The sequence below is a fragment of the Trachypithecus francoisi genome, unplaced genomic scaffold (genome assembly GCF_009764315.1).
Source record: "Trachypithecus francoisi isolate TF-2019V2 unplaced genomic scaffold, Tfra_2.0 Lachesis_group9, whole genome shotgun sequence".
Taxonomy (NCBI): Eukaryota; Metazoa; Chordata; class Mammalia; order Primates; family Cercopithecidae; genus Trachypithecus; species Trachypithecus francoisi.
Window position 1 is genome coordinate 64644432 of NW_022681474.1, and position 24622 is coordinate 64669053.

General features: G+C 40.8%; 1 protein-coding gene across 7 annotated transcripts in view; it reads left to right on the plus strand.

The window, feature by feature from the left end:
- The first annotated feature begins 1320 nt into the window (after nucleotides 1-1320).
- ZNF438 (zinc finger protein 438) overlaps nucleotides 1321-24622 on the plus strand; it is a 199985-nt gene continuing 176683 nt past the window's right edge. For 2 of the 7 annotated variants that reach the window (XM_033209952.1, XM_033209959.1), the window contains exon 1: nucleotides 1725-1829. The gene's annotated coding sequence lies outside the window, so the exon portion shown is untranslated. Of the gene's footprint in view, nucleotides 1476-1724; nucleotides 1830-11598; nucleotides 11863-22584; nucleotides 22636-24622 lie in introns of those variants that run through there. The other 5 variants (XM_033209951.1, XM_033209953.1, XM_033209958.1 and 2 more) reach the window with 5 other exon arrangements.

Genomic DNA, 24622 nt, shown 5'->3' on the forward strand with positions numbered 1-24622 from the left:
CCAGTATTCCCGTCATCACTCTTTCCTATAAAAATAAGACAGCGTTTTCAATGAAAGTGTAAACAAACTATTGTTTCAGGTTTTACTTACAACTGGAGCTGCCTTACAAAATCCCTGCCCTGGCCATCTGCCGTGGTTCCAAATAAGTTTACAAAAGTGAATCTTGCCATTTTCAATACTTCCTCCTTTGGGTCTATTTATTCCGAAGCCTGTTTTTCTCCTTCTTTTTTTTTTTTCCCCCAAGACAGATTTGTGTGAGCCCCTTTTTTACCATAACATTTGTTTTTTCTGCTTATGAGAGTGTAAGAATTCCAGAAGCCAAATGTTAATATTTTGTTGTCAGTTCTTTGAGCCTTCATTTTTTCCGTCTATTGAGCCCCCCTTTTTAACCAGAACTTTGTTTCTGAGGGCACAAAAGAGCAAAGAGGCCTGGCGCGGTGGCTCACGCCTGTAATCCCAGCACTTCGGAAGGCTAAGGCGGACGGATCACGAGGTCAAGAAATGGAGACATCCTGGCTAACACGGTGAAACTCCGTCTTACTAAAAATACAAAAAATTAGCCCGGTGTGGTGGCGGGCGCCTGTGGTCTCAGCTACTCAGGAGGCTGATGCAGGTGAATGCGTGAACCCGGGAGGCGGAGCTGGCACTGAGCCAAGATCGTGGCACTGCGCTCCAGCCTGGGCAACAAGGCGAGACTCCGTCTCAAAAACAAAACAAAACAAACAAAAAAAAAACAACTTAGCCGGCTGTGGTGGCGCGCGCCTGTAATCCCAGCTACCCAGGAGGCTGAGGCTGGAGAATCGCTTGAACCTGGGAGGCGGAGGGTGCAATGAGTCGAGAGCGCGCCACTGCACTGCAGCCTGGGAGACAGAGAAACACTCGTCTCAAACAAACAAAAAAGTGGGGAGCAGAGAGTCGGGCGTGGACACGGTAAGGTATCGTGACATGACTGGGCTGGGGGGGCTGGAAAGTTTGTCCTGGCGAAGAAGTGAACATGTTTATCCGGATAACCGTTTGTTAAACTTAATGGAGGTGAACAGCAACCCATCAGTAGCTTCCCCCAGCCGAAACAGGAAATCCGGCAGGCCAGGGAGAAGCTGAAATCTGCAAGGAACGGGCCGGGCTGGAGGCGGCGCCAGGGCAGGAGGGGCAGGTGGGGGCCCACGGGAGCCACGAGCCGGAGCCGGAAGGGCGGGACCCAGGGGGCAGGGCCTAACCGGGCGAGGGCGGGGCCTGGGCGGAGTCTACCGGGAGCCGAGTCGAGCCGGGGCGGAGCGAGGACCCCTGGGAGAGCTGTCTTCTCAGGGCTGAGGAGCGGCCTGCACCTGATGGAGAGCAAATGGCTGTTTCCACACGTGGAGCACTTTTAACGAACACGTGAGGAAGGCGGGCAATGTCTGTGGAAAAACTACCTCACAACCCAGGCGTCCTACTCCAGCCCCCAGGGCGACAGCTTGTTTACAGTATTTCTGAAGGTCTCTGTCCCCTTTTGTCGGCCCCTCCTCCTACGCTAACCCCGGCTTCGGGCTTTGAGTGAGGCTTTGGTAGAGGAGAGGCAGCCGCAGGCGCCCCGGCCGGCGAAGCCCACGAGCATGCGGGCTCTGAGGCCTTCTGCGCCCGCGCGCCGTGTCCGCGACGGGGCGGGGCGTGGAGCTCGGGGGCGTGGAGCTCGGGGGCGTGGAGCTCGGGGGCGTGTCTCCCGCCGCAGCGCCAGGGGCGGGGCGAGGGCGGAGCCTGGGGGCCAAGCGGCCCGCTCCAGCTGGCCTGACCTCCCCGAACGCTGGGCCCGTGACGTCACCCCGCCGTGACGCGCACGCTGTAGGAAAACTGTAAGTTTACGAGGATTCCTGCAGCTCCTGGGGCTTGCAGGGCCCGCTGGCAGCTGGCAGCCCCGGCGGTGGTGGTGGCTGTGGGGGCGTCAGTTCCTTGGGTAGCCGCCGACTGTGGCGAAGGGACAGGTGCCTGCTCAGAGTGGCAGCGCGCCCTGCTGGGCGGGAGGGATCTGGGGTGCGGGAGGCGAGGCCGCGCCCCTTGGGGCAGGGCTAGCACCTTTTTCCCTGGGGCGGGGAGCGTCCCCGAGTCTGGGAGCGAGGCCTTAGAAGGGACGGAAAGTCCAAATGGAGAGTCCCTTTTTTTCTTCTGTGATAAAGGGACTTAGATTCCTCTTCTCCCTCTCAGCCCTGGAGTTTGGCACGTAAAGTCGGGGATGGAGGATTCCTCTCAGAGACTAGGAATCCTATGTCCTGGCCGTTGGGATCCCGCAAGTGACCAGGTCGTCGTGGACACATTTATAAGATAACCACTTGCCTCAGTTTTCTTTTTGTGTAAAATGGAGGTACAGCAGCCTCTGGCCTCCCTAATGGTCGTTCCCACAGCACTAGGAACACGTGAGATAACACAAGTGTGTAAATTTGCTAGGAGAAAGCTTATACACAGACACTTGGTTATTCTGAGGAATGTGGTAGCCACTGGCCATTTGACCAGGAATCTTGTAGACGGGGAACTTTTTCACTATTTTGCCTACCCCCGGCAACCTTCCATCCATCTAATCCTATACCACACTGAAGCCTGTTGGGTGATATGAACTGTTGTCAGTAAACTTGATAGAATGAGGATCCCAAGAAATAACAGGTATCGTTAGCATGGTACTCTTGACAATTACAATGCCCCCCTTGTCTGGGTTTTGCAGAGGAAGCTTTCAGTATGCTGGAACTAGCACATTATACACAACATAGACTCACTGAGTTTTAAGGATTGTTGTAAAAAATTAAAAGAATGAGAATATCCAATCATCGTATCTGACTGCTTGAATATTTTGGTCAAGGGGTAGTACATTATCGATTAGTTGTTTCTAGACTATAATGCCTCTCAAACTCCGGGACTAGTATTCGTCAGGAACTTTGAAGAGAAGAATACTGTGCACACTTCAGGGTATATTTATACAGGAGCTTGAGAGTTCACATTTCTGTAAATTCATTTCAGGAGTGTGATATCCTTTCATCCGGGTGGGAGGAGCCTTTGAATCAGAAAGCAGGGCTTCTAATTTTTGTTCTATTCGTTAACTAGCTTCGTGTCCAAGGACAAGTCACCCAAACTTGGAACTTTGTTTTTCTAATCTAAAATGAGAGCTGATGGTATATCTGCTGTTGGTTTTTCCAGGATCAAATAAGATCACGAGTGTGCAAATGAAAGGCTTTCTAAGTGTGCTATTGTTATTAGGAGATTTGCATTGGTCCCCTAGCCTGGATGAGATGTGAGTCAGAAATCTCTAGTAATAGAGCAGTAAAGAAGACAGCCTGCAGGCTAGCAGGGCTCATGTTGCAGTGGGAAATAAACGAACAATACAATACGTGCATAATGTAATTTCAGATAGTCCTAAGTGCAGTGAAGGGGGGGAGGAAGAAGAGAGGAGGACAGTGGGGGAACAGGGAAAGTTGTTTTTGGTAGGATCTGTCAGGAAGAGCCATTCAAAGGCAGGGACACTTGAATCAATTGAAGTGTGAGGGAAAAAGCCTGAGGTAAGAAGGTTTCAGAGAGGAACAATAATAGCAATGAACACTTAGAAAAAGTAGAGCTTACCATATGTAAGGCACTATTGTGAACACTAAATTAGAGTTTTACAAGTCTTATGGTATAACTTAATATCTCCATTTCATAGATGAGGCAACTAACACACAGAAAGATTAAGAATTTGCCAAAGGTTGCACAGCTAAAACGTTGTAGAGACTATTTGAACGTGGGTGGTCTGACGTCAGAGTCCAGGCTCCAGGTGACTGTAGTTTTGGCCTCACAGCAGGAACATCACAGAACAATGCTCCGAGGTGGTCCAGACACAGCGAGAGTGTTTAGAGCACAGCAGGGAAGGGGGAAAGTGGTGGCCAATGATGGTCAAGGGCCAGGCAGGCCGTGGGGTCCTTTGTAGGCTGTGGTGAAGTAAAGGTGTTATTCTGACTGTGGTGGAAAACCATTGGAAGATTTGCATCAAGGGACTGGTGTCTGATTTAAGTTTTATTATATGGAGAATTAACTGTAGATTAGAGTGGGTGGGGTGGAGTGAAAATGGGGGAAAGCTGCTGTGCCCTGCGGGTGAGATGATGGTGGTTTGGGCTGGGGTAGGAGTTGTGGAGATGATGGTAGGCAGTAGAACTGATGATGCGTTTTGAAGGTAGAGCTGACAGGATGAGCTGATGTGGAATTTGAGGAAAAGGGAGAAGTGATGATTTGTTAGGGTTAGCCTGGAACAACTAGAAGTATAGTGGTGCTGTTTACTGAGGAAAATTACAAATTTAGTTTTGTACAAGTTCTAAATGCCTGTTAGACATAGTCATAACAACAGTGCTAGTGAAAATAGTAAGTACTATGTAAGTGTAAACCAAGTCCCAGGCAGGGTTTTAACTACTTTTACCTATATTAATTAATTTAATCATCATAAGAATTATATGTGCAAGCAACCATTATTGTCCCCATTTTACACACGAGAAAATAGAGGCAAAAAGAGGTTATAAGTGACTTGTCTGAAGTCACCCAGCTTGTGAGTGATGTAGCTCGGATTCAAACCTAAGCAGTGTGGCTTTGGAGTCCATGCATTGAATCCCTGTAACCACCTCTGAGTGAACATGTTGAGTATGCATGCCTGTGAATTTGGAACTCAGGGGAATGGTCAGGGTTGCAGATACCCATTTATTTTTCTGAAGAGAAAGTCTGCTTTTGTTTTTCATCTAAGCTTTGGTTGACTGTGGGAGAAATAGGCAGTGGGACTGTGCTAACTGGTCTTTCATTATGTACCTGATTGGGTTCATGCAGCCAGTATCTGGTATTCCCCTGCCCATTCTGCCACTGTAGGTTCCATGGGGGCAAGGTCTATCTCTTTAACTTCTCTATCTCTAGTCCCTAATCCAGTGCCTGCTGTGCAGTAGTTGTTAGGGATGACTTTATATGCTGGGCATTTGGTTAGGTGTTGGAAGTTCAGAGATGAATAAAACATAGTTCTTTACCTAGAGGAGCAGAGTATGAGGAAAAACCTGTAGGAATAAGATTAGAGTAGACTAAATCCATAAATACATGCTGATTAGTTCATTCTGGTTTTCTGCACCCTCCCCTCCTCAGCTTCCATGACTTGTGAGATGGGGCATGAAAAGGGCAAAGGGGCAGAAGAATGCCTAAGCTGTTGCAGGGTGAAGTTGAGGCTCCCCAAGAGTCCTTTTCAACAAAAGAATTACTCAAAATCATGCATATTTTACTATATTTATATTAGTTTTATTTGGCAATGATAGAATTTTTACCAAATGAAATAAATTTTGATATTTGACTATCCTTGTGAAGTGATGAGTTTTTTCAGTTCTATTACCTCAGTGTTGACAGTGCTCACCAGAGAAATAAGGGAGTTGGCTTGAAATGTTGCAGCTTGCATAATAGAGGGTGATGGAGGGGCTGGGTGAGGTATTCAGGCAGGTTTCCACCAGTTTAAGTATATCATGCCAAAGTTCCACATATTGGAATAAGTTTGAGTTTCTCTGCTGACTATCTCTAACATTGACATGTATTTTTTTTTTTTTTTTGGTCATAGAAAGGGGATCTGGTGATACATGTCATAGGTGGAACTGCAGATTACATCTCGTATAGCTGGAACATTGTAGAACATGGAGACTAGAACAATACAAAAAAAGATGTGTCTTGTTCCTGTAGATCTTTCACGGCATACCATAACCTCAACAGTTGTCACAATTTTATTACTTCCTAACATGAGTATTTCAAATTTAAACCATTTAAGGATTGTATAAAATTGCACTGCTGTAGATTTTATGGTTAATTTCAGAATTTTTTAAAATATATAAAATTATATTTTGTTTTAAGCTTTCATTGGGAAAGTATCTAAATAACCCAATATATGATTACTCCTAAACAGGAGCCCTCTACTAACATAAATGTAGAGGGGTGCCATCTGATTTTGCAGTTCACAACATTTTAAATCTGCTCTTGTAGCTTCCCTACATTTAATGGAGTTGAAATGATTAGTCTTTATTTATACCACATTTGCAGTTAGTTTCCCAGGAACATCAGATACCCACATATGGTATAAAGTAAAATTGCATAATCAATAGCCTACTGATGCTCAGGCGATATTGACTTTTAAGTTCAGGCTCAGTGAGGGCAGGTTGATGGTTATTTAATTGTGTCAGGTAGCTCCCAGCAGAGGGGAATGATGGTAAGTTCTATCTGAAAACAACAGGAGCCTCTGTTTCTAACACTGACCATGTGAAATATAACATCCTAGATAGTAAGTCAGATTCCTTTTACAATTTACATTTGCACAAGCAAATTTTAAACTATTTTATGAGTAATTTTATATATATGAAGATGGTTGTTGAAAACAGTGTATCTAGCCCAGTGATAGTACATACTGAGCATTTAAATAATTTTTTGAATTAAATTTATTTATTTTTTAAATTATACTTTAAGTTCTAGAGTACATGTGCACAACATGCAGGTTTGTTACATATGTATACATGTGCCATGTTGCTGAAATGTACCCATTACACTCGTCATTTACATTAGGTATATCTCCTAATGCTATCCCTTCGCCCTCCCCCTACCCCACCATGGGCCCCGGTGTGTGATGTTTCCCACCCTGTGTCCAAGTGTTGTCATTGTTCAATTCCCACCTATAAGTGAGAACATGCGATGTTTGGTTTTCTGTCCTTGCGATAGTTTGCTCAGAATGATGTTTTCTAGCTTCATCTGTGTCCCTACAAAGGACATGAACTCATCCTTGTTTATGGCTGCATAGTATTCCATGGTGTATATGTGCCACATTTTCTTAATCCGCTCTGTCATTGATGGACATTTGGGTTGGTTCCAAGTCTTTGCTATTGTGAATAGTGCCGCAGTAAACATTCATGTGCATGTGTCTTTAGAGCAGCATGATTTATAATCCTTTGAGTATATACCTAGTAATGGGATGGCTGGGTCAAATGGTATTTCTAGTTCTAGATCCTTGAGGAATCGCCACACTGTTTTCCACAATGGTTGAACTAGTTTACAGTCCCGCCAACAGTGCAAAAGTGTTCCTGTTTCTCCACATCCTCCCCAGCACCTGTTGTTTCTTGACTTTTTAATGATCGCCATTCTAACGGGTGCGAGACGGTATCTCATTGTGGTTTTGATTTGCATTTCGCTGATGGCCAGTGATGATGAGCATCTTTTCATGTGTCTGTTGGCTACATAAATGTCTTCTTTTGAGAAGTGTCTGTTCATATCCTTTGCTCACTTTTTGATGGGGTTGTTTGATTTTTTTCTTGTAAATTTGTTTAAGTTCTTTGTAGATTCTGGATATTAGCCCTTTGTCAGATGGGTAGATTGTGAAAACTTTCTCCCATTCTGTAGGTTGCCTGTTCACTCTGATGGTAGTTTCTTTTGCTGTGCAGAAGCTCTTTAGTTTAATTAGATCCCATTTGTCAATTTTGACTTTTGTTGCCATTGCTTTTGTTGTTTCAGTCATGAAGTGCTTGCCCATGCCTGTGTCCTGAATGGTATTGTCTAGGTTTTCTTCTAGGGTTTTTATGGTTTTAGGTCTAACATTTAAGTCTTTAATCCATCTTGAATTAATTTTGGTATAAAGTGTAAGGAAGGGATCCAGTTTCAGCTTTCTACATATGGCTAGCCAGTTTTCCCAGCACCATGTATTAAATAGGGACTCCTTTCCCCATTTTTTGTTCTCATCAAAATTCTACTTGCAGTCACTTTTTTTTTTTTGCATTATTATCTTCAACTTGTATATATTTGCAGTAGTAGCTGGATGCTTGTTTGTGTACTTTACACTGTAAATGTTTGAATATATTTGAATAATTTATATAAGTAGCACTTAGTTTTGCTTCATTTCACATTTGGTTGCTTGCAAATCACAAGGTCAGTAGATCGAGACCATCCTGGCTAACACGGTGAAACCCCGTCTCTACTAAAAAATACAGAAAAAAAAAAAACTAGCTGGGCGAGGTGGCGGGCACCTGTAGTCCCAGCTACTTGGGAGGCTGAGGCAGGAGAATGGCATTAACCCAGGAGGCGGAGCTTGCAGTGAGCCGAGATCCAGCCACTGAACTCCAGCCTGGGCGACAGAGCGAGACTCCATCTCAAAAAAAAAAAGAGATTAAAATCTTTAGGTTTGATTTTAACACATAACACTAATGGCTAATAATTAGTAAGTCTAGGTGGAGACTATGCTTTAGTGACAGGTTAACCAAGTTTTAACCCCAAAACACCCAGAAGAAAATTCTTAGGGAATGTTAAGCAAAACCAGTATGTTGATGAAAGGAATAATTTAACCATAACTACCTAGCTATTATTCTTCAAGTTGTTACCATTCTACAGGGAGTATTTGCTTATTCGGTTCTTAAATTGCAAAGCTGTTAATTTCAATTTGCATTGCAAGCCACCAATCAGTGTGAAATAAGTACTGGAAGATGATACTGTGATGAATCTGAACTCAGAATGATTTTTTACTTTCCAACACACTCTGGGGACATTTGGCAATGTCTAGAAAACATTTTTGGTTGTCACATTTGTGTGTGGGGCATTACTCCTAGCATCTAGTGGATTGAGGCCATTATAGCATGTCACTGAATGTCCTACAATGTACAAGACAACTTCTCAACAACAGAAAATTATCCAGTTCAAAATGTCAGTACTCCTGATGTTGAGAAATCCTGTGATATCTTTTCTCCCTTCCCTCCCTCCCTTCCTCCCTCCCTCCTTCCTTCTGTTCCTCTTTTTTTTTTTTAATACTTTAGAAATGGAGGTGGTAGGTTTAAGTGGCAAATATGCCTGACTTGGACAAAGGATTGTGTTGTACTGCTTTTAGTCTGTTGGATAGCTGAGCTAATTTGGTTCTTTTACTGAATGGGAAATGATTCTTGAATCTAATAATAGTAGCCTTGAATTTTTTTGGTTGCCAGTGTGTCTAGTGTTTTTACATTTGTTTTTGGCTATGAATATATTTCTTACTAAAATTAATTTAATCTGGACTTTATATAATCCTGGATTGTAACATGTTTCCTAGTGTGAATTCCCTTTATTGTTGTGTATGTTAAATTAGCTATCTCAGAGTTTCATAGTTTATATCTATCAAAATCCTTTTCACATTAATTTTCATTTTTGATTGTTACGAACAGTCCATAAAATGTGTAGGGCGTGCATTATCCTCACTATTAGACCAATGAAGAAACAGACTTAGGTTAAATGACTTTCCATATGTATTAGCAAGTTAGTGATGAAAGCAAATCTAGAACTTTATACCTAGGAATCTTTTAAAGTTACCAGTTATTGTTATCCCATTTAATCTTCTTGACAGTACTGTGAAATAGAATTATTACTCTCATTTCATAGAAAAGGAAACTGGTTTCGAGATATTAAATAACCTATTCAGTGTCACCCGACTCATAATGTAGTTTGGCTGTTTCCACTGAGCTGTCCTGCGTCTTCAGATATTCTCCAATAAATAAATCTGACAATTTCTGGATAAATTCACAAAGTCTTTGCCTAACTCAATTTTAGGTCTCTTGATACTTATGTTGCCACTTGAATCATTGGTAATTCAGTGTTTGTAAGCCCATTCTAATTTGACTTAACTAGAAACTTATCTGAGTTTTGGTAAACCATACTTGCTGAGTAGGGGAGAACCATGCTTGCAGAACATGGTCCTTTAAACACGCAGAGATGTTTTTATATAGGGTTTTGAGGAAGCACAGAGTTTGAGATTGGCTGATTTTGAAAACTGCAAAAATTTAAGGATTAGCCAGCTTTAAAGTTAGAGTTTAGAGACTGATGGGCTTTGAGGAGCAAAGGTACTGAAGCGGGCAGTTGCTGATTGGCTTACTTTGTTGACAAAGTACTTAAGTGGAAATGTTGAGTAGACTTTAAGGATTGATTGGGGTAGATTTAAAACTGGTTTTGTGGTTACTTGTTTCCAGCTCACGACTGGAGCCAAAGGACAATCTTTTCCTTTCTTGAAGTTGAAAAATACTTACTTTTTATGTCAAACATGTTAATGTTAGCCATGGCGCTAATATAACATACTTTTGATTTTCCTTTTCTTCTGAAACTTAAAAGAAAAATGGATGTACAACTATCACTTGTTTTCTATCAATTTCAGGATAATATATTTGGAACCCAGGCTGCCTCAAGGATTATTTTATATATAGTTCAAAAGGTAATATATTATTTGTGGAAATATATTAATGCTTTAAAAATTATGGTGAAGGCTGTGTTGCTTTTATGTCTATTTTTTTTCTCTTGTGGAAGTGTGTTGTATTATGTGCCTGCCAAAATTAGTCTTGATAGATGCCAGTTATAGATCTAGAAGTGTGTTGTTTTTGCTGTTATTAGAGATACATCTAGAAGTGATTACTTTTTGAAAGTTACTTGGAAATTATTCTTATCAACATTATGAAGGATTAATAATTGTATTGCATATATTTTACAGAACAAGGCAAGCAAAATATTTTAGTATTTGCAAATCATGTCACTGTAATTATTATATCATAGTACCACTTATATAAAGTATTAGATTGGTGCAAAAGTAATTGCGGTTTAGGACCATGAATTTTAAATCATTATAAGTAGGCTCAGACACATCTTTATTAATCAGAATAGGAAGCATTATAATCAACGTATTTTTGCCAACGAGAAATAAGTTTGTTCATTCCCGTAGCTTAAAAATTCATGTTTTGGGATTTGGAAAGCATTTTCTGCTTTCCAAAAACCTGCTGGTTTTAGAAGCATTTTCCTTTCAAATAGTTGTCAAGATGCTTGGAGAAGTGGTAGTTGACAAGAGGTCAGGTGAATATGGCAGATGAGGCAAACTTCATAGCTCAATTCTTTCAGCTTTTGAAGCGTTTAGTTGTGTGTCGTGCGGTTGGGCATTGTCATGAAGAAGAATTGGGCCCTTTCTGTTGACCAACGCTGGCTGCAGGTGTTGCAGTTTTCGGTGCATCTCATTGATTTGCTGAGTGTACTTCTCAGATGTAGTGGTTTCACCAGGATTCCGAAAGCTGTAGTGGGCCGGGTGTGATGGCTCACGTCTGTAACCCCAGCACTTTGGGAGGCCGAGGTGGGTGGCTTACCTGAGTTCAGGAGTTCGAGACCAGCATGGCCAACATTGCGAAACCCCATCTCTACTAAAATCACAAAATTAGCCAGGCGTGGTGGCATACACCTGTAGTTCCAGCTAATTGAGAGCTGAGGCAGGAGAATCGCTTGAACCTGGGAGGTAGAGGTTGCAGTGAGTTGAGATCGCACCGCTGCACTCCAGCCTGGGTGACAGAGCGAGACTCCGTCTCCAAAAAAAAAAGAAGAAGAAAGCTGTAGTGGATCAGACTGGCAGCAGACCACCAAACAGTGACTATGACCTTTTTTTGGTGCAAGTTTGGTTTTGGGAAGTGCTTTGGAGCTGCTTCTGGGTCCAGCCACTGAGCTGGTCGTTGCCAGTTGTATAAAATCCACTTTTTGTCACACATCACAATCCGATTGAGAAATGGTTCGTTATTGTTGTGTAGTATAAGATGAGATGGCACTTCAAAATGACAATTTTAAAAAATTTTCCCTCAGGTCCTGAGACACCCACTTATCCAGCTTTTTCAACTTTCCAATTTGCTTCAAATGCCAAAGGACCATAGAACGGTCAACATCGAGTTCTTCGGCAACTTCTCACGTAGCTGTAAGACGATCAACTTCAGTGATTGCTCTCAATTGGTCGTTGTCAACTTCTGATGGCCGGCAATGATGTTCCTCATTTTCAGTCTCCTTTGCAAAACTTCTTGAACCACCACCGCATTGTACTTTTGTTCCTGGGCCAAATGCGTTGTTGATGTTGTAAGTTGTCTCTGCTGCTTTATGAACCATTTTGATCCCGAATAAGAAAATCACTGGAATTCGCTATTTGTCTAACATAATTTCCATAGTCTAAAATAAACATAAACAGCAAGTAATAAATCATTAGGAATAAAAACATAAAGTGAGAAATGTCCATTAAGATGATATATAACATCGTCACATTTATTTTAAAAATGTATTCCAATATCAAATGGCAAATTCCAGCAATGCAAAACCTGCAATTAATGTTTGCACCAACCCAATATTTCAGTTGTTTAACATTTATTTAGAATATTTTTCTTTTTCAGAATGAAATAAAGAACTGCTGTACTATCTATAACTATTTACTCTGTGACAAAACTTTTTCTAAATTGATCTTTCACAGTAATATTTTAAATTATTATTTTCCTATGGAGATGTTAAAATAAATTTAGGGCATTCATTATCTTAGAAGTTATAGAAATCAGAATGAGTTTTTGGTGTAATTTCTTTTTTGTATTGAAGTTTTATTTTTAAATGCCCTAAGTGCTGTCTGTATTTACGTATGTAATAAGCTCATAACATGTTAAAAAATGAGTGCTGTTGTAAGCTGAGATCACGCCACTGCACTCCAGCCTGGGTGACAGAGTGAGACCCTGTCTCAAAAAAAAAAAAAAAAAAAAAGGTTGCTGTTGTTTTTATATGCAGCCTCTATTTCCTTCCTTAATCTACAGGTTTTGTGTCGTACCTTCATTCCTGCCTTCCAGGAAGGAATAATCCACTGTTAAAAGTATGTTTGTGATTTAGATATTTTTATGGGAAGACGCTTTAAAAATGTAAAGTCTGATTCTTGTCTCTGTTGACAGACCAAATTTCTGACCTGTATGATAGTCAACCTTAAGAGGTTAATCTTAGCCTAGTGTGAAAATTAATACTATAGTTAATATATTATAAAATTACTTATGACATTAACATTATGAACAATAAGTAATACTGTTTTTGACAGAGCTGTTGTTTAATTACTAAAAGATATTGAAACATTGTTGTCTTTAACAGTTAAACTTTACAAATTTATACTAAGGAGAAATAAGAAAAACCTTTTTATATGGGAATGCAAGCTCCTTTAAATTATCAGGCCCAGAAAGGCATTTAAAATGTAACAGCAGTCACATCTCATTCCCCATAGAGCTAAATAATGAACCCTTCAAGCTGCTTGCTATTGGGGCTCCAGACTAACTGACGCCAAGTACCCATAAAATGCCATGTACGCTGTAGTTCAACAACATATACCCAATCACCAAGCAATGTTATTTTTGTAAACCAATGAGAATTTCTGATGAACAGCTTTTGTAATTGCCCCCTCTCCTGATTCGTCCTTTGTTTCTTTAAAAACTTGAGACTTTCTTTTGTTTTCTGGAGCACTCAGCTAGGCAACTTGGAAGTTTTGTCCCTGGCTGCAGTCCTCAACTTTTGTGCTTGAATAAACTCTAAACTACAGTCTGACCCTTTTGATTATTTTAGGTTCACACTAAATATGTACTTAAAATTCTTAGGAAAAAATTGATTCCTGAATATCGTTACTAGGATTATTCTTGTTATCTGCAGTATGAAATAAATGGGTTTGAAATGTGTTTTTCTCTGTGTACATGCAGTGAAGAGTTGGGCTCTTATTTGCCTAGTGATATGATCAAGAATCCTAGGTTTGGTTATCTTTTGTAGTAAAATGAAAAAAAAGAGTTACATGTTCTTCAATAAAAGACTTATTTTCTAGTTTTTGCTAGTATAATGGGTAAAATGGTAGCTCAATTTTTAATTTGCATTTTTTTAATTACTAGTGAGTGAGAGTGAGATTCTCTTCATTCACTTGTATGGATTTCACTTACAGTTCCAAATTTAGCAAATAAAAATACAGATACCTTGTTAAGTTTGAATTTCAGGTAAGCAACAAATGATTTTTTAGTGTAAGTATGGGCCATGCAATATGCAGGACACACTTCTACAAAAAACAATAATTATTTATCTGAAATTCGGATTTAGTGGGGCATCCTGTATATTATCTGGCAAACTTAATTTCACTTTCTGCGAATTGTCTTCCTCTGCCTTTTTGTCAGATTTTCATTTGCACTTTCTATCTTTTGGTGGTGGTTTTTGTAACAGTTCTTGGCATACACTGGATTTTAATCCCTTGCCTTTTTTAGATGTTGCAAACATATTCTTCCAGTCTTTTGCCTATCTTCTAATTTTGTCTGTCGTGTCCAATTCATCAAAGTTGATGCCATCAAAATTTTTCCATGTTTATGCTTTTGAGATCTTGAATAAAGCTTTCGTCATCCCAAGGTTGCAAATATGTTATTTAACTTTTTCTTTCATTAGCATTACAGTTTTACCTTTTATACATTGGTTTTTAATATGTTTGGTATTTATTTTATGGGAAGAATATTAGGAGATGAGGTTAGAGAGGCAATGAAGGGGCACATTGTGTGAAGACTTGTTGGTCATTGTGAGGACTTTGGTTTTTATGCTAAGTGAAATAGGAAGCCCCTGGAGGGTTTGAACAGAGGGGGCCATTGTCTGAACCATGCCTTTAAAGAAACTGATGACTATGGAGAATAGATTGTTTGAGAGTGTGGCAAAGACTGCTAATTCTGCTCCAATATCTAATTCCTCCTTTCTTTTACTACCAGAACCCTGTTGGTTTAGCCAGATACATGGCTATGCACATAGAGACTGTTTTTAAACTCCTCCTGCCAATAAGTATGACTTTGTGATTAGGTTTGGGCCAGTTAGATAAGAACACAAGTGATATGTGAAAATTCTGAGTTATCTTTGTAAATATAAGGTGCTTGTCCTGAACTTCGTCTGCCCACTTCACTCCCTTTCCCCCTAACTGAAAGCAGCAGCAGGTAGAATGGCAACAGTTACCTTGAACCTAAAGATCCCTCTGCCTGGGTTCCTGGATGACCTTGGAGAGCAGAACCAATGACTACTCTCCATCTTCTCCCTGGCCATCTGCCTATCTGTCTCTTGTTTCAAGGAAGAGAATAAACTTCTTTCTTGTTTTAGCCACTGGTTTTTGGTATCACTTTATTACAGCAGCTTAGCCCATAGCCTGTATAGTACAAAAATTGGCACCCGAAATGGTGTTCCAGAATTAAAAAGCTGAAATGTATAGCACTGGTTAAGTGGTTGGTCGACAGACAGTAGAAAACATGTTATAGGCTAGAAAACTGGTGACCCTTATTACGTGGTGGCAAAATGTTCAGTGAGACTGTCACCTCTAATAAGTTGGAGGAGAGTCAATTTGTCTACCCAGTTTGTACCTCCAGGGAGGTAGTTAGAAAGAATCAGACTGCTAATATGAGTTGATTAGTCCTTGCCAGTAACTACAAGAGGGCGTCAAATGAGAGAACAATTAGCCAGTTTGCAATTAGAGTTGAAAGGGAGTATATAGTTTTTAGTTATACAGCTAAAGGAGGTTCTCTCTGTCAATGGCCTGTGGTCTGAATTGACTGAGAGGCCAGTAATATGGGGCATTGCAGTGTTGGAAAAAATTGCTTCTCTATGCCAAACAGCAAGAGGTAAGATAGTCAGGAATCTCCTGTTAGATTTTCTTGGCCTGACAGTGGCAGACAGTCCAGGCAAGGTTCAAATTAAGGATTTGCTTTTCCACCTCAACCAGTCATTTCAGCTATGTAAAAGCTCAGTTATAAATACAAAATCTCAGTTCCCTACAACAAAGGTTTATTTCTTACTCATGATATGTTAGTTGTGGCTGTGTTCCACATACTTTGTCACTCCAGTGTTTAAGCCAAAGGAATAAGCCTATTTGGGACATTGCCTTTCTTGTGACAGGCAAAAGAGATATGGCAGAACCAGTGTCTTGGAAGTGGCACATGTTACTTTTGTTCATATTTTATTGGCCAAAGCAAGTCAAATGGCTAAGCCTGAAATCAGTCAGGTCAGAAGGGATATCTCAAGTCACATGGCCTGTCCTGATGTCAGTGGGTTGGAGTAGTATAAGCCTCCTGATGTGAATCAGATAATCTCAAGGTAGCTAACCTTCAATCAAGAGAGGGTTGAAGAGAGGGAGGAATGGCTGTGTCACAAAACAAGAGAGTTGACAAGCTTCATATCTATGACCAGATTAAATCCTTAGTTGTGGTTACTACTTTCTTGTGGAACTGACTTGTGGAACTTTTGAAATTTTTAGGAGGTTATGTTGCCAAAGATCCCATAAGTTTGGCTTGCAAAAGCCTCTGATGGTTTGATATTGTTTGTCACCTAAAGCAACCTTTGGTCCCAAATTTGGACCAGCAGGAACTAGGCTATTAGATCTTTGCTGTCCTCTTGGAGCACGTACTCTTCCAAGTCTGCTTCATGTATGACCAGAAGTGATAATGGACAAGCAAAAATCTTCCAAAGGCAAAGCCAAGACTGCCAAGACACCTGGACAGGGGTTTTCCCCTCAGAGAATAGAATCTGAAATGAACCAAGGGACTTGCCTTCTTGCTAGAGCAGAGATACTTTGCAATTCCTTTCTAGAAGTATTTCATCTTTGATAAAAATAGGTTGTTTGCTTTCTTTTATTTTCAGAATGGGAGACTTAATTGCATTAATCTCATTTGTATTCCACAGTTGTATTTAGGGTGTAATGGTGGTGATAGAGAGCAGAGGTCATGCTCTTTTGTTAGTTTGTGGGCCACTGCACTAGGAAGGAGCTACATGGATGTGCATGGGTTGAAGAGGGTTGTGTATTGCCCAGAGACCTAGACTTTAAGCTAAATCCAATAACTGGATGAGACTTCAAGTTATCCCTTTAGAAAGGAAATGACTATTCCAGAGTGGGAAGAAGGATGCTCTCCCACCTTTGATACATATTTAGCTAGGCACATAACCCCTACATAGAAATTGTATTTTTTATGCTCCTTGTAGCCAGATGAAGCCACATTTCTAAGTTTTGACCAGAGGGATGAGAGTGGAAGTGACATATGCTACTTTTAAAAGCATATTTGTGTTAAAAAAGCGGCTTGTTAGTCATATTCTTTTCCCTCCCATCCCCATTAATGAAGCATTGGTGAGTTAGCTTCAATCATGCACCTGAGGGCAGTGCCCCAAGGAGTGGTAAGAGAAGACAGGAGGAATCTTAGTCTCTGGATGACGTTAGGGAGCAAAGCTACTTACCTTCCCTTGACCACTTGTCTGCCTCTTGACTGTAACATGAGAGAGAAATTCTTTTTTTATCTGAGCCACTATATTGGTCTTATTACAGGAGTTTAGCTTATATCCTAGTTAATACAGATGGCAATGATGTAAGCAGGAAACATATAGAATGTTAGATTGGAAATTATTCTTGATTTTTTTCAGTTGAAGCTTTTCATTTATGTATGCTTTCTATGAACATTTATTTTTCAGATTGTCTAATTATACCAACATTTTAGAAATAAAGCTCTTACTTTAACATCACCCCTGTTATAATTATGCTATATTTCTTTTTATTTTCATAAGCATATGCTTTACATATTTATATTAAAATTTTATATCCTGATATTTTCATGTGATATCTATTTTCTTTCTTGCTTTAGAGTTCTTATATTGCCTGGTTATTATTGTATAACATTCAGTTTTACTGTACTTAAAATTTTGTTATTATTGGTCACTGTGGACTAGTTATGTCCCCTCAAAATTCATATGTTGAGGCCCTAACCTTCCACATGACAGTACTGGAGAAGTGGCCTTTAAGGAGGTGATTAAGGTTAAGTACGGTAGTAAGAATGGAGCCCTGATCAGATAGAACTGGTGCCCCTATAAGGAGAGGAGGAGATACCAGAGCTCTGTTTTCACTTGTGTGAAGACATGGTAAGAGTATGGCCATCTGCTAGCAAGGAAGAGGGCTCTCATCAGAATCTGACAGTGCCAGCGCCATGATCTTAGACTGCAGTCTCCAGAACTGTGAGGAAGTCCCAGTCATGGTATGTCATTATTGCAGCTGAAGTTGATAGTATATTGGCATTTAGATTGCTTTCAGGTTTTCCTTCTATAAATAATGCGGTTGGTTTTCTTTTTTTTTTTTTTTTTTTTTTTTTTTTTTTGAGACAAGAGTCTCACTCTGCTGCCCAGGCTGGAGTGCAGTGGCGTGATCTTAGCTCACTGCAACCTCAGCTTCCCAGGTTCAAGCGATCCTCCTGTCTCAGCCTCCTGAGTAGCTGGGATTACAGGCACACACCACTACGCCTGGCTAATTTTTGTATTTTTAGTAGAGACGGGGTTTCACCATGTTGGCCAGGCTGGTCTTGAACTCCTGACCTCAGGTGATCCGCCTGCCTCAGCCTCCCAAAGTGCTGGGATGACAGGCGTGAGCCACCACATCCGGCCATAATGCTGTATTCTTGTAAAATTATTTATTTGTTAAATTATCTTACATAAGACTCGATCTAGAATAATTTTATCACTGGAAATAATGACAGAAACAATGTTGATAGTAATAATGGCAATCAGTAATGATGATTTTAATAAAGACAGCTATGAGAATGACAAGGTCAATAACAGTAACAGACTGGGTATGGTAGCTCACACCTGTAATCTCAGCACTTTGGGAAGCTGAGGTGGGAGGCTTGCTTGAACCCAGGTGTTCAAGACTAATCTGGGTAACATAGCAAGACCTTGTATCTACAAAAATTTTTTTCTTTTAATTAACTGGTCATGGTGGCATATGCCTGTAGTCTCTGCTACTCAGGAGGCTGAAATCGGGGGATGGCTTCAGCTCAGGAGTTGGAGTTATGATCACACCAGTGTACCCTAGCCTGGGTGACAGAGTGAGACTCTGTCCCTAAAAAAAAATACACACACACACACACACACACATACATATTTATATGTAATTATAACAGTAAGAACAATGACTAATATTTATTGCATGTTTACTGCATGCAGGCACTGTTTTAAGGGTTTATCTTATTTGATCCTTACAACAGATTTATGAGGTAAGTACTGTTGCTCATGTTTTGTAGATAAGGCAAGTGAGCCACTGGGAGGTTGGGTACCTTCGCCGTTGTCTCGCAGCTGATTAATGGTAAAGTGTAGATTCTTGCTAGGCTTTATTTGCCACAGAGCATGCTATGGACTGAATTGTATTGCCACCAAACTCATGTGGAAGCCCTAATCCTCAATGTTGGTAGTAATTAGAGATGGGGCCTTTGGTAGATAATTAGGTTTAGATGAGGGCCTGAGGGTAGGGCCCTCATGATGTGAATAGTGCCCTTTAAAGAAGAGACACCGGAGAGCTTACTCTTGCTCTTCTGCCATATGAAGACACAGTGGTAAAGTGGCTGTCTGCCAGCCCAGAAGTGGCCCTTATCAGAAAGTGACCATGCTGGCACCCTGATCTTGGACTTCTCAGCCTACAGAGCTGTGAGAGAATACATTTCTGTTGTCTAAGCCACCCAGTTAAATTTCTGTTGTTGTGGTAGTTCAGACAAAGACAAAGCCCATGTTCCTGTGACGTGACATGATTAGAGGTTGTTGTTTGTTTGTTTTTGTTTTTTTTTTCCCCAGATCACACAGTCAGTATAGCAAACTGGACTGCAAAGAAGGGGCCAAAAAAGTGGAAAGGACACCAAGAAAAAATAATGTTGCTGAAGCCAAGAGACGGGCATTTTAAGATCAAGGATATCATTATTAAATTGATATACTTTGAGTGAATTTTCATTTAAGAAGTCATCTGTGCTTTGGGAAGAGCAGTTTTGTGTTTGCAGTCCAGATTGCATAGGGTTAAGTAGGAAATGATGTGGGGTACATGAGACAGTAAAAACAGTTTAAACTCTTTTTTCAAGGCTTGGCTGTGAAGGAAAAGAGGCAAATAGGAAGTGGCAAGAGAGACATAAAGTCTGGGGATGTATATTAGTTTGGTTCATTTTTTTTAATGAACCAAATGATAGGAGAAATGTAAGCATTTATGTGCAGCGGGGTAAAAGAAGAGAAGGAGAGAGAGAAAATGTAGAGGGGGAAGTGGATAAATGATGGCATCAGAGCCCTAAGGAGGTGGATACCTGAAGTTGCAGATTTGCTTTGAGCAGGAAGTTTCCTTCCTGCATCTTCCTGGCACCTTCCTCCACAGGGCCAGGAAGGAGGGAAGAATGTGCGTGTGGTTGTTGGTCAGTGAGGGTGGAGGAAACTGAGGGAGTCTGACCTAACAACCCCTCTTTTGTTTCTGTGGAGGTGATGTCATTTTCTGAGTGAAGGGGGAGTAGGAAGCTTGAAAGTGGTGGACGTTTGGAATTGAATCTGGGGGATGTGAGAGAGCCTAAGAGAGGATTGATGGCAGCAGTGAGAAGGGTCTGCTGAGGTGGGAAGCCGTGTATTTGTGGAATTCCCAGCTTCTGTGGTTGGAGATTTTTATGAGTGCTCTCTAGACCAGGTATGGCATTAAAGAAGTAGACTCTTAGATTGGTTTAGGGAGTATATTGTGGAAGGACAAGCCAGTAAGACAGTTGAGAATTTAGGCCAGGGAGTGAGGAGTTATTAGGTCAGACTCCCTCTGTTTCCTTCACCCTCACTGACCAGTAACCACACACACATTCTTACCTCCTTTCTGGCATTGTGGGGAAGAGTGTCCCTCTTTCTGGGAGATCAGATTCTGGGTTACAACGGATAAGAAGTGAAGCTTGGAGGATGGTTAACGGATTAGGAAAGAGAGAGAGTGAAATGGGGAAAGACCAAGCGTAACAGATTTAAGAACGGAGTTGGTGTATGCAGTCATTCCTTCAATAAATGTGTATTGAGCATTTATCTTCTAGACACTGTTCTAGGTGCTGTGGCCCCCTAGATCAAAACTGATCAAAACAAAATCTGCCCTTGTAGATCTTAATTCCAATGGGGAGGTAGATGATTAACATACATTATGTGTATAAACATATATATACTTGTATGTGTAATTTCAGATGGTAAGATAATGTCGAAAAGAAAATGAAATTAGTGAAGAGGCTCTGAGAAGTGACCTCTGAGCAAAGACATGAATGTCATCAGGGACACAGCAATGCAGATGTCTGAGAGCATTACAGGACAAGGAAACAGCACATATATGTGCAAAGCCCTGGCAGAGGCTTGTATGAGGAACAGCCGTGGCACTGGGGAGCATGAGTGAGGAGGAGGACAGTGGTAATAAATTAGGGCCATGATACATTAGGGCCACTGTAAGGACCTAGGATTCTATTCAAGAGTCATGAAAAGCCATTGAAAGGTTTGAGTCAGAGAAGTACTTTTCTGAAGGCTCACACTGACTGCTTTTTGGAGAGCTGATTGGCCATGGGCAATTAGGTAATCCAGAGGGACAAGAGATGGCGGTCCACAAGTAACATGGGAATTTGAGATTTCAGCAATTGAGTGCTTCTGCGTGAGAATCTTGTTGCTATTCCTTTAAGCAGACACACCCACTCCACAATAGACATTCTTTTCTGTGGATGAATGCCTGACCCTGACCCTTGGCTTATACCACACCCTTTCCTGTTTTTGATTCTCTTCCTCTCCAGCTCCATTATTCATTCTCCCATTTTGTCCTCACCTTGTCTTTCATAGCTGATGTACATGGTTGTCTTCCTGGCCAAGACTTCCTCTAGATCTAGGTTTTCAGACCTTTTATTCACAGTCTGACTTGATACTTCAGTCTGCAGAAAACTTTGATGGAAGCCCCGTGTGTCAGCCAGGGGAAACTGAGTGAAAGGGGGGTCAGGAGTGCAGTGCTCTGCCCATTTGCAGTTGTCGTCTGACCTCCAAAGCAACTTTGAGACACCTTCTGAGAACCTTTAGCCTGCCAGCTCACAGTGTGGGAAAGCCCCAGGTTGAACTGTTGCTCTTTTTCAGCAGCTCATCCCTGGGATCACCCCAGGCCATGCTCTCCCTGCTCAGCCTGTACTTTCTTAATCCTCAGGCACCTGGCTTGCCTGACAGTGGTAGGTGCAATACAAAGTGGTGTGCTGAAGGCACTCAGAACCATGAGGCTTGCATGCTGCATCTTCCTGAGTGTTAGTTTTCCTCACTGGCTATTATCTAATCTACTACATTTTTATAGTAAAAATTAACATAGTTCTAATTACACACCACAAGTTCTGTCTATCCCTCTCAACAAAATCTTTTTTTTTTTATTTGAAACAGGGTCTCACTTCGTTACCCAGGCTAGAGTGCAGTGGTGCAATAATAGCTCACTGCAGCCTTGAACTCCTGGGCGCAAGTAATCCTCCTGCCTCAGCCATGCAAGTAAGTACCTAGAACTACAGATGTGCAGTGCCGTGTCTGGCTAATTTTTAATTTTTTTTTTCTAGAGACAGGGTCTTGCTATGTTGCCCAGGCTGATCTAAAACTCCTGGCCTCAAGCTGTCCTCCCTTCTCAGTCTCCCAAAGTGTTAGAAACACAGGCATGAGCCGTTGTGTCTAGCCAACAACTTTTTTTGTTGACCCTAATTAAACATATTAAATGTTTTATGCCAAGAGGAAATATATGTATTAGAGTTCAGAATGTAACATTTGTGTACAATTTTTAAGGAAAAAAATAAGATCAAGACATTTAAAGTTTGCCTGGGACACTTAGGGTGATGCCTTTAGTCTTCTGGGGATGATTAGGTCCCTCAGTTCTGAATTAGGACTGCTTTGATGGAAAAGGTTAGAACTGCCTGTTTAAGTTGTCAGATTTGTAACTCTGTATTTTCGTTTTGCTTAATGGAGCTATTGTAATGTTTTTATTCAGGATGGAATAGGAACTGGCCATGAGTTAGTCTCTGAATCATCAGGCTTTTCTGGTTAAAGGTAAACATAAGTATTTTTTTCTTTTAGCCATGTTTAATTTTAACAAATGTCATTAAAGTAAGCACTGTTGCATTATAAAAAGGATTGATAAGGCCGGGCGCAGTGGCTTATTTCTGTAATGCCAGCACTTTGGGAGGCCAAGGCAGGTGGATCACGAGGTCAGGAGTTCGAGACCAGCCTGGCCAATGTGGTGAAACCCTGTCTCTACTAAAAATACAAAAATTAGCCGAGTGTCATGGCATGTGCCTGTGATCCCAGCTACCCAGGAGGCTGAGGCAGGAGAATCGCTTGAACCCGGGAGGTGGAGGTTGCGGTGAGCCTAGATTGAGCCACTGCACTCCAGCCTGCTGGGTGACAGAGCAAGACTCCATCTCAAAAAAAAGAAAAAAGAATTGATAAGAACCAGGTGATGGCCTAGGTATTGGAGCAATACTCAAAAACAAGGTTGTCCTAGGACACAAAGTAAGTTTGATGCTTTTCATTAAAAAAAAAAAAGAGTATGAATTGTGTTAAGCTCTGTAATACTTCCTCTGAGTTGAGAGTGGATCTGTAAGATAAAACATTTTTTTGTCAGGACTGTTTGCAACTAAGGAATTTAAGGTTAAGAGTTTTGCACGACACTGCCAAATTATAAGACTAATGAGGGCAAGGATTTGATTATGTTCATGGATGCTTGTGAACTAGTAGTGTGGCACCTCACATGTAATACCCAGTATTTTTTGAGTGAAGGAATGAACTATCCTTGGTGTAACTGTGGAAAATATTGTTAGGTTGTATAATAGATACAGGATAGCTTCCCTGCATCTATTGAGTTGAACAAGGCAGCCTTCCTGGATGTGTTGTCACAATGTTGCTATCAATATACTCTTTTAAATTAATAGAAGCAGAGGCACAGCTATACGTTTTCTTTTGAGTGCCAGTTATCAGATCTGTTTAATCATATGCCAATTCTGTCTGCAAAATGGGGATAGCAACACACAATCTGTCTAGTGCAAGTAGCTGCACTGTGATTAGATGAGGTATACAGGGTAAGAGAAAATACTTGCAAATTATATATCTGATAGTGGACTTATATCCACATTTGTAAAGAACTTTTGCAGCTCAATATTAAAAAGACAAAAATACCCCATTAAAATGGGCAACGGATCTAAATAGACATTTCTCTAGGGAAGATTTATGAATGGCTGATAAGCACATGAAAAGATGCTCAACGTTGTCACTCATAGAGAGAAGCAAATCAAAACCACATAAGATGCTACTTCATGCCCACTAGTTAGCTGTAATCTAAAGAAGATAACAAGTGTTGGTGAGGATGTGAAGTGATTGGAAGCTCCATACGTTGCTGGTAGGAATTTAAAATGGGCAGCCACTTTAGAAATAGCTTGACAGTTCTTCGAAAGGTTAAAACATAGGGTTACCCTATGTTACCTAGCAGTTTCACTCCTAGGTATCTGTGCAAGATAAATGAAAACATACGTACACACAAAAACTTATACGTAAATGCTAGTAACATTATTCCTAATAGCTAAACAGTGGAAACAACCTAAATATCTATCTGCTGATGAATATATAAACAAAATGTGGTACATCCATACAATGGAATATTATTCAGCATTAGAAGCATAAAGGAATAAAGTACTGACACATGCTATAACATAACAAAACATGCTAAGTGAAAGGAGCAGACATAAAAGGCTATATGTTGTATGATTCCATTTATATGAAATGTGCAGGGTAGGCCAATCCATAGGGACAGAAAGTAGATTCATGAGCTGAGAGTGTTAGAGGAGAGAGATGGAGAAGGACTACTAATGCATAGGGGGTTTCATTTTGGGATGATAAAAACGTTCTAAAATGGCGGTGATGTTGGCACAACTCTGAATATACTAAAACCATGGAATTGTATATTTCAAAAGGGTAAATTGCATAGTATGTGAATTATACCTCAATAAAGCTGTTAAAAAAGAATAAGTGAGGTAATATGTGG